The 8,823-nt window shown below is 51.9% G+C and overlaps 1 long non-coding RNA gene across 2 annotated transcripts; it reads left to right on the top strand.

Moving 5' to 3' along the window:
- The first annotated feature begins 3,316 nt into the window (after nt 1–3,316).
- On the top strand, nt 3,317–7,027 carry LOC112986659 (uncharacterized). 2 transcript variants are annotated; one of them, XR_010388624.1, is made up of 2 exons: nt 3,317–3,794; nt 5,060–7,027. It is a non-coding gene; the product is annotated as an uncharacterized LOC112986659 (long non-coding RNA). The 2 variants fall into 2 exon arrangements; XR_003260094.2 differs by lacking the exon at nt 3,317–3,794 and adding an exon at nt 3,803–4,620.
- Nucleotides 7,028–8,823: the final 1,796 nt, after the last annotated feature.

The following is an 8,823-nucleotide window of genomic DNA, read 5'->3' as shown; positions in this document are numbered from 1 at the left end:
TCTTCTGAATTCTCTGTTCCTTTGAAATCTAATTTCAGGTGGACACGGTATTTTCCACTTCCTGTCCCAAATTGCCATGCTGCTTTTGCTGTGATTTATTGAGCATTTTTCCCTCTGTCTTGTGTAGAAGATTGTTCCGGTGGTGAGTGAAATGATCCATACGCATAATCTATTCATTCATTTGAAAAGCAGGCAAACAAGCATGAGACTATTAAATTAATTAAGCTGTGTCTGCTCGGAGCTCAGCATTATTGGGCCCTGCCCTCTGCACTCCATTTATTATATGTAATAGTAAATAATCATTCAAATATAAATCAGAAACTGAAGCAGAAGCTGTCAAAAAGGCTTGAGAACAGATGGAAAATATTCCAACTATGCATTTAGATCGTGCTCAAAGATAAGCGTCAGATCTGCTTTTGAGGAAATATTAATGTAACACGGATAAGCAGTTAAGGTCAGTGAATAGCAAAGGTCTATTTCATTGGGCTGACTTGCAGGCTTAAAGTCCAGAGTGTTTTGACTGCTCGTAGAAGCACACACAGGAACTGTCTAAGAGCAGTTTGATGGCCTAGAGGGGTGTCCTGTTTCCCTGGAGAGGTTCAGAGGCTAAGGGAGGCTTAAGCATTTGAATGTGGCTCCAGGCATTTGCCTTCATCTGGCACCCTCAGTATTTATTGAATTTGGAATAGTGCCATGCTGGGAATAATTTAGGGTGTTAAATACTGATGGGCAAGTTCTCAGCCCCTGTGTCATTGGGGCCAGCGGACTGGAAAGCAGGTGGCTCTTGCCGGTTGTGGACATACCTGGTGGCGTAGGTCAGCAAAACCAGCCTGGGAGGTCTTGCCCACTCTGCGTCCTGGCATTAGTGTGGACAGAGCTTAATAAAATCCCAACCCACCTTCTTCCGGACCGGTGGGTTGAAGAGCCACTGCCGTGCAGGAATGGACAGTCTGACCGGCTCCCAAGCAGGGCCCCACTTTAAAGCAAAGCCTCTGCCCAGATTGCCTCTCGTGGAGCTGATGCTGGTCAGTGAGCTCATGCAGAGCAGGCCAGCACTTCCACAGCCGCACGGCGTTTCCTGAGGCGAGTTTTCGCTTCCATGCAATGAAGTGGGAAAAGGCCAATAAACAGAGCGTCAGCTTTGTGTGTCAGGCAGTTGGAGATGGGAATGACAGGAGAAACCACAGGTGCAAAAAGGTTAGTTTTTTAAAAATGTCCCATGATTTTTGATGTTTTGGCTCTTGGCTAGCCAATGGGCATTTTTATCAAGACACTAAGGCTGCAGAGAAACCACTTTTGAACTCTCAGCTATTTCCACCTGTAAAAGGGACATGTTTGCTACTTTATGGCTACTTACTACTTTATGTGGGTATCATAAAGGCCAGGTCAAATCATAACTGTGATGTGCTACTTGAGTAACAGGGAAATTTTCAACACCTAACTCCCATGGAGCACTAAGGATGCCAAGCCTACCTGAGAGGCAAAATGGCATGATTTACAGGCACCACGAGCTCGAGAGGTCTGAACACGATCTCACTTGCAGTTTATCTCCAGCTGCCTGCACCTACATCCCATCCCAACCCCAGCTTCTTCACACTTACTATCTTTTAAGATCATGTATCACGAGGTGACGCTGTAACGTGATGGGATGAAATTCTCATGCTGACAAAGCAAAGATGAGAAAATTCCCTTGCAATTAGCCCAGGATAACTCAGGCCAGGATTTTTTCCCAGGGCAAAACGTGTAGATGAGGCACAAGGACTGCCCAGCAAGCTCTGGTGCATAGCGCTGGATACAGCCCTGGGTACATCTGGATACAGATGTTTTACTCTTGCTTCTGTGTGGCTAACGGTTCAAATGCCCTGCACATTTTTGCCCTGCAGGAAAATGGGTCCAGTACCCACAGACTCAGGACACTCAAATCAATTGCCTTCAAACTCTGCTTGGGTTAAGAACACAGCCAAATTGACAAGACAAGCTAACTGCTGGATATCGAGTCAGGTGTGTGCATGTTACTGGAGTGGGAACGTAATGGGATAAGGGTAACCTTTTGCACAGGGAGAACCCAAAAGCAGGTTGTGCCAAATGTTTTATTAAAGGTCATCTCTGGGCAGAGATCCAACATGGCAAAAATGTGATCCCAAAAGGAAAAAAAAGAATGCTTATGTGTATGTGTGTTCTATAGGGGATATTCTCTGTCACGGAAGGCTGTATCCTTTCAGCTATAGTATATGAGCGACACCTTGCATTCCCAGCGAATGCGTCGTGCAGATTGCTGAACAGGCCACACTTATTTTCTTCAGTAAATGAAAAAAACTGAGAAAGATAAGCATAGACGATTGCAATGATCCAGTAAACTTTTCAATAAGCAAGCCTTTATTCTGGCTCAATAAGATACCTCTGCTCACATTTTTGCAGAAAATGAGCATCAACAAAGTCAGGTTTAACCGGTTTATCCGAAGCTCTATTCTCACAGGTTTTACGGACCACATTTCTGCTTGTTTTTCTCAAAACTTGCAGCAGCAAGACCACTGGAAAGCAGGTGTTTCACAAAGGCTTTTCTACAAGGCTTGCGGAAATGTATTTTTATTATGACTTCTTTGAGAGGACGCGCAGAGCGACACGGGTGGTGCAACGCAAGCTTGACAACGTTTCCTGGCTAACCAGGTGTTCTGGCTTCGGTGCCCCCCATCCCCGGCAGACGCCTGGAGATGAGTGGGTCCCCGCGGAGAGGGTCCCCCGGGATGCGCCGGTGCCCCCCATCCCACACCTACACGTCCGCTCGGGGGACTCCGCTCCCGTCCTGCCCCACAGAGGGGGAACCTTTCCCTGCTCTTCCTGATGGCTCCGGGGGTGCGCAGCAGTGGGGGACTCCCCCCCCCCCCCGCCACCACCCAGCGCTGCCGGGGGCCTCGTTGGGGGCACGGCGGGGAGGAGGGCAGAGGCCCGGGGGCCCAGCAGGCCCCTGCCCCAAAGCGCCTGGGGACGCACCTGCCCGCCGTCCCGGCGCTGGATGAGGCTTGCTCGCTTGACAGCAATTAGGCGTCAGGTGCAAGGCGAGGGCGAAATATGGAAATACAGCCGTGCACCTTGCACCGCCCCAGGCAGCCTCCCCCAACCCCAGGGCTGCGGGGAGCAGCAAGGGCCCCTCCGAGGCTGCTCCCCCCCCCCCCCCCAAAAAAAACCCACCGCCAAACCCACGGCTTTGCTGCCGGGCTCGCCCCCAGCAATCGACCTTCCTCCCGGCCGCTCTCGCCTTTTGCAGCCTCCCGGCAGAGCCTCCGCGAAGCGCCGGGTGCGCGGAGAGGTGAGGCGGCCGCGCAGCGCCGGGGGCCGCCGCGGGGCGACGCGGCCAGGTGCAAAACGGGGCGGGGGGGGGCAGGCAAGCAACCCCCCAAAGCAAAACTCCTGGCAAGCAACAGGGAGAAAACCCCCTCTAGCTAAAAAGCAGCACGAGGCACCGCGCAAATATCATTTTCGGGAGCGGCTGCAAAAGGGCTTCTCGCACCTTTGGTCCTAAAGGTTCTCGGAGTGACAGAGCCACAAGCATTTTAATCCCTTCTGTTGTAATGGCGATTACCGAAAAATGCAACCGAGCCATTTAATCATTCCGTGTTGCTTGTTTGCCATTAAAGAGGGTCACTACATGCTCCGCTCTACCCGCCTCTTCCCCCGACGAAATTGGTTTGCCAGAGATTTAGGAAGCCGTGAGCAGCTCCGCTCTCCTACTAAAATAGCGTTGCTTTCCCCATTGCCCCACCGCCGCGTTACTATTGAGGTGCGAGCGGCTGAAGGTAGGTCACGCTTGCGTTTTCCTTGTGGTTTCCGTGGGACCATATTTACTGCGTTTTTTTGTTTTTTGTTTTTTTTTTTTTTGGCCGTCGTTTACTTCGAGTGATTTTATTCTGGTAATTTTATCATTTCGGCAGCGTGGCCGGGGTGGGAGCTGCCGTGATGCCACATAATAGCGAGCGACAGAGGCAATCACTCCCATTTGAAATCAGTGTACTTAAAAAATTAACATGCAGGAGACGGAGGCGTTACAGGGAAGGGACGGTGTTGCCAAATAACACACCTATTTCGGCTGATCCCTGCTGCTTTTCAAGTGTCGCTGAGTGAATGTGATCAACAATAACAATAAATAATCGAAGTCAGCGCCTTTGGACGCCCTGACGGCCGCACGGGAGCTTTGCCGCCCGCAGGTTGTCTGCTGCAGGATTTAAAACTCGGGTGCTAGGCGGGTGTCGAGTTCAAGATCAGCGCCGACATTTCAGGGGTGAAAACGCTCCGAAAGCCGCACATGTACAAACATGCCCCGCTCCTCGCCGCGCCTCGGCGGGGGGACGCAGCCCGGCTGCCAAGCGGGGCTTCTCCGAGGGGAAAAATAACGAGGAATCGGTCTGTTTGTTAACTCGCTTCCTCTGCCCGGGAACAGACCTACTTCCCCTTCGCTAGCCCCCTCCAAGGCGGGGGTCGCTGCTCTTCGGCTCCGCAGCGGGGTGGCGAAGGCCCCCGGCGGGTCCCGCCCGAGCCCCGCGGCCGGCTGCGCGCTTCCTACGCCCGTGAGCTCATCTGCGGCCAGGACGTTGCTCTTGGGGCAGATCCTGCCGAAGGAAAAAGGTTCGGACTTTTTTTTTTTTAAATTACGGAGGATTCGCCTGCAAAGCCGCCCCTTCCCAGGGGTCTCTCCTCTCGCTGACCCCCGGGCTGACGAGACGGGGGCAGCTCCCGGCGTGTCTCCTGCCACGCACCTTACCTTGACTCCGGCGCGGTTTCTCTTTAGCAACGAGATTTTAAATGTAAGGCGCTGCCTCACGGGTGAACTGTGTCAGTGTTCATAATAAGCAGCCTTCAGTACGCTTAGCTGCTACCTCGGGCTTAAATGTATTTTCTTTTGTACCCAGCACAACGAGGAAATAATAGCTCCACAGAGACCAAAAAAAAAAAAAAAAGTACGTTACGATTATTCTCTCCGGTTCCCACGCAAGCGGGTATACAGACCTTGCTTTTAATACTGTCTGTTCTCTCTTTTTTCCCCCTCCCCTAACTCTGTCCTCAGGACCCTGCAGCCCAGGACCAGCGCGGCGGGGCCAGGGCGAGGGCGCCCAGAGGCTGCCGGGGGAGGCGGAGGCGGCCCCGGGCAGGGGACACTGCTCTGCCCCCGGGCAGGGGGACACGGCTCCTGCTCCTCTCGTTGCCTTCAGCTGCCTCCTGCCCGGCTGAACCCGACCGCTGGCCCGGGCAGGCTCTCACACTTGGGAAGTTTGCGAAGTTTCGGGAGAGGGGAAGTTGCCTCCGGCCCTTCACTAAAAGCAAAACGAAACTCGGCCGCAGCCACCGCAGCTGCAGCAACACTGGAGGTTTTGGGTTTTAGCAGCGTCGGGCTCGTTTAGGAGAAGGACCGAGCGGGAGGTGCCTCCAAGCGAGGTGCCAACACGCAGATCGGCGTTTTCTTCCCTTCCCTCTCGCGTATCGATTTCAGCCGCTCGCTTTCAGCACGGCGCTGAACGCCATTTAGGCCGGGATTGGGGTATAATGGAAATACCATCAGGAGACAATTACCTTTCCAGAGTATTCACTTCTCCTCACAGACACTGTTATTTGAGAAATAGGATCATTTGATTTCATATTGCACTAAATAACACCCAGCCGTCTCAAATTGCCAGCTTCTTAAAAGCCACCCATTGGAATAAATTGCAGAGCGACTCTTTTGGCTCTGGTTTTTTTTCTTTCCTTTTTTTTTTCTTTGCAAAACAATATCATGTGAATCGGGAATAAGTCGAAAAGAGAGAGGAAAGCGGCGAGAAGATAGAAAGCAGGCGCCCGGGGCCTGGCTAGGGAGCGGGGCCGGCACCGCCGCGTCCCCCTCCGCGTCCTCCCCCCCGTCCCCCTCCTCGTCCCCCTTCCCGTCCCTCCCCCCCCGTCCCCCTCCCCGTCCCCTCTCCGCTCCCGGCGCAGAGGCTGCGGACAGACGTTTCCTGCACGAGCTGCAGCCGGAGACGCGGCGCCGATGCGCTGGGTTTGTTAATTGGCACTTGAAGCGCTAAGCCCGATATGCGCGATTTTGCAAGTGTTTCCTTTCTTTTTTCGTGCATTCCCCCCCCCCCCCCCTTTTTTTAAAAAGCAAGATTTTACCCCTTCTTGCTTTGGTCCCCGGATGCCAAGGTGCGATGTTCCTTTAAGGCTCTCAGTGCGCGCTTGCTAATCTGGTCATCACAGACTTAATTATATCGGTATTAATGTCATCCTCGGATTGCTAATTAGATTTGCTGGATAAATGAAATTATACGAATATGCTGTGTACGCGAGGAGTAAGGCGGGGGGGGGGGGCGAAATCTCCAAACACTTACCAGGATTTAAGATAACGCGGGACTCTGGTCCCCTGCCTATTGCTTCGCTTTAACCTTCGCCCAGCCGCGGGGAGGGAAACCGGGCTGCAAAGCGGCCGCAGAGCCGCGAAACGCCGCGGCCGCGCAGCCTGCGCGGTGCTGCCGCGGGCCCCGGGCGCTTCCCCGCGGCGGGGGGCTCCGTTTGCCGAGAAAAGACACGAGCGAGCACAGCCGACGAGGTGTTTTTTTTTTTTTTCCCAAGCCGGTTTATTTTGGTTAAGCTGGAGCTCTGCGGGATTCCACCCCCCCCGGGAGGGAAGCACCCCCAGAAAAGCGGGGCTTGCCCGCCGTCCTGCACCGCAGCCCGAGAGTTTGCCGGCGCCCTGGAGCGCTGGAGCGGCTGCGGGGAAATCGGCGGGGGGTCGGGTTGTTTTGCCCCCCTTTTCTCCCCGGTGCCGCGGCCCTGCGCCCTGCGGCGGGGCCGGGACTCGCGGCCGCCGTGTCCTAATCGTGTTCCCTTCCAACAGACACTAATCAAGTAATTTCCCAATCCCAGCCCCATCAAATTGCTCTTTAGCTGTTGAACTGTGGAGTTTTGCTCCTCTTTTCTCATGCTAATCAAGCCCATTCAGGATCTCTCTGTGAGGCTATTTGTAGTGGAATAAATCTCCTTGTTTGCCTGCTGCATGATTAATTGATATTGTTGTACGGCTTTTGTTTGGGCTGCGGAGAGCTGAAAGGCAGTGCATATTGGATGTGACGAAAGGAGCTTGAAACATCATTTCGCTGCTGAGGTCTTTCAAAGGTCGAGGGATAGACCGATCACATTATTCATCCTATTTATTTACCCTTATTAGAAAATATGATGAAAGAATAAGGACTGGAGTCTTTTTTAAACATTGACTAAACAGTACATACACAACCCCAATTAAAAAAAGTGCCCAAGACGAGGTCTTTTCTCAATATTAGAAAAATAGCTCTTTTTAATGAAGACCAATTAAATTGTACTCCATTTTACCTGGGATCTCACAATGGACTTAACTACAAATTGCCTTTCTTCCTTCATGTTAATTACTGGCAGAATCAGCCACGCTTCTGGCAGTGTTAAATCCTTCCCAAATAATGCACCGCGCCAAAGGGATCTGCTCAGACAACGAAGCCCCGAGCCCTGGAAGCGGCAAGGCATGGCAGCCGTGAGGCCTGGGTGAGGGCCTCGCTGGCCCCCAGGGAGGGTGGGCATGGGACAGGGCCTCCACAGTGCCCCCGTGCCCATATCGTCCCCAAAATCTGCCAGGAGCTCAGTTTCAGGCCTCCAGTCATCCCCCACTGAGACTGTAGAAAAACAAATGTCGCATTAGCTGGGTTTGGCCCCCTCCACCCTCTCTCCTACCGCAAACATGTGGAGCTATTTCGGCGTGTCCCTGGCCTCCAGTCCCAGGCCTCCTCCACTGCCCCCCGCTATTTTTAAAAACGTGTCTGTACTCCCAAAGGACATCACTGCAACTAGGAGATTCAATTAAATAGTCCCAGCTCTTTGCTTCTCCTGCAAATGGCTTCCCCCCCCCCAAGTATTTTCGTTTTCAAATTCCTTAAAAAAAACCCCACACACCACCACCAACAAAAACAAAAAAGAAGAACAACAGGAAAAAAAGAAAAAGAAAAGGAGAGGAAAGAAAAGAAAAGAAAGAAACTGTTCTCCTTTCTTTTCCCTGTATGCAGGGTAATTGATAGGCTCTATCAGGGGTCAGGATTTGCATAAGAATTAAGAGCAGTAAATTAATTTAATATTCCATGCACATCTCCAATTATTCCTGCAGACCTTTGTCTCCACGGCTGGCAGAGAGAAGGTTCAGCTGCTCTTCAACCAAACAACATCTGTGCAGTTAATAATTTGATAAACAGCTCATACAAATAGTTTCTGAATTATCTGCCAACCCAATGACTATTCAGTTTTGAAACACTTGGCAAGGTCTGCTATGTGCGGTCGGAGCTTTGTAGCCTTGTTTCAGTGATTTAGCTGCCTGGGCAGACATTTTTCGTCCTTATCTTTTAAATATAATCAGCTACTTTCAACAAAAAAAATCAATAACAATATGTAAAATAAGTAATTACCAGTAATTAATAAAAGCTCCCCCCCTGCCCCCGTTTCAGCTGATTTTTGCCTGGGCTGAGGAGAAGGGGTTATGGTGAGCGTGTGTGCGGGGAGGGGACCGCAGCCTATTGCAGCCTTGAAGAGACTTACATGTGATGAATAAATATTCTGCTTAATGCAGTTCGCTCACAGGAGCTACCACGGGGACGGGGCAGGGGGGCTCCGCCACCACATTTGGGGCTTGAGATTTTCATCTTTGTTTGATCTGTTTAAGGTTTTATGGTTAATGTCAGTGCCCATACAAATGAGAGATTGATAGCTCTTCCCAGGCTCAGGCTTGGGCCCCTTCCCCAGCCTCTTGCCTCACGCTGGGACAGCTCAGATTTACCGTCAGTCGTCTGC

The sequence above is a fragment of the Dromaius novaehollandiae genome, chromosome 3 (assembly GCF_036370855.1).
Source record: "Dromaius novaehollandiae isolate bDroNov1 chromosome 3, bDroNov1.hap1, whole genome shotgun sequence".
Classification (NCBI taxonomy): Eukaryota; Metazoa; Chordata; class Aves; order Casuariiformes; family Dromaiidae; genus Dromaius; species Dromaius novaehollandiae.
Note: the sequence above shows the minus strand (reverse complement) of the source record. Positions and strands in the feature narration are given on the sequence as shown.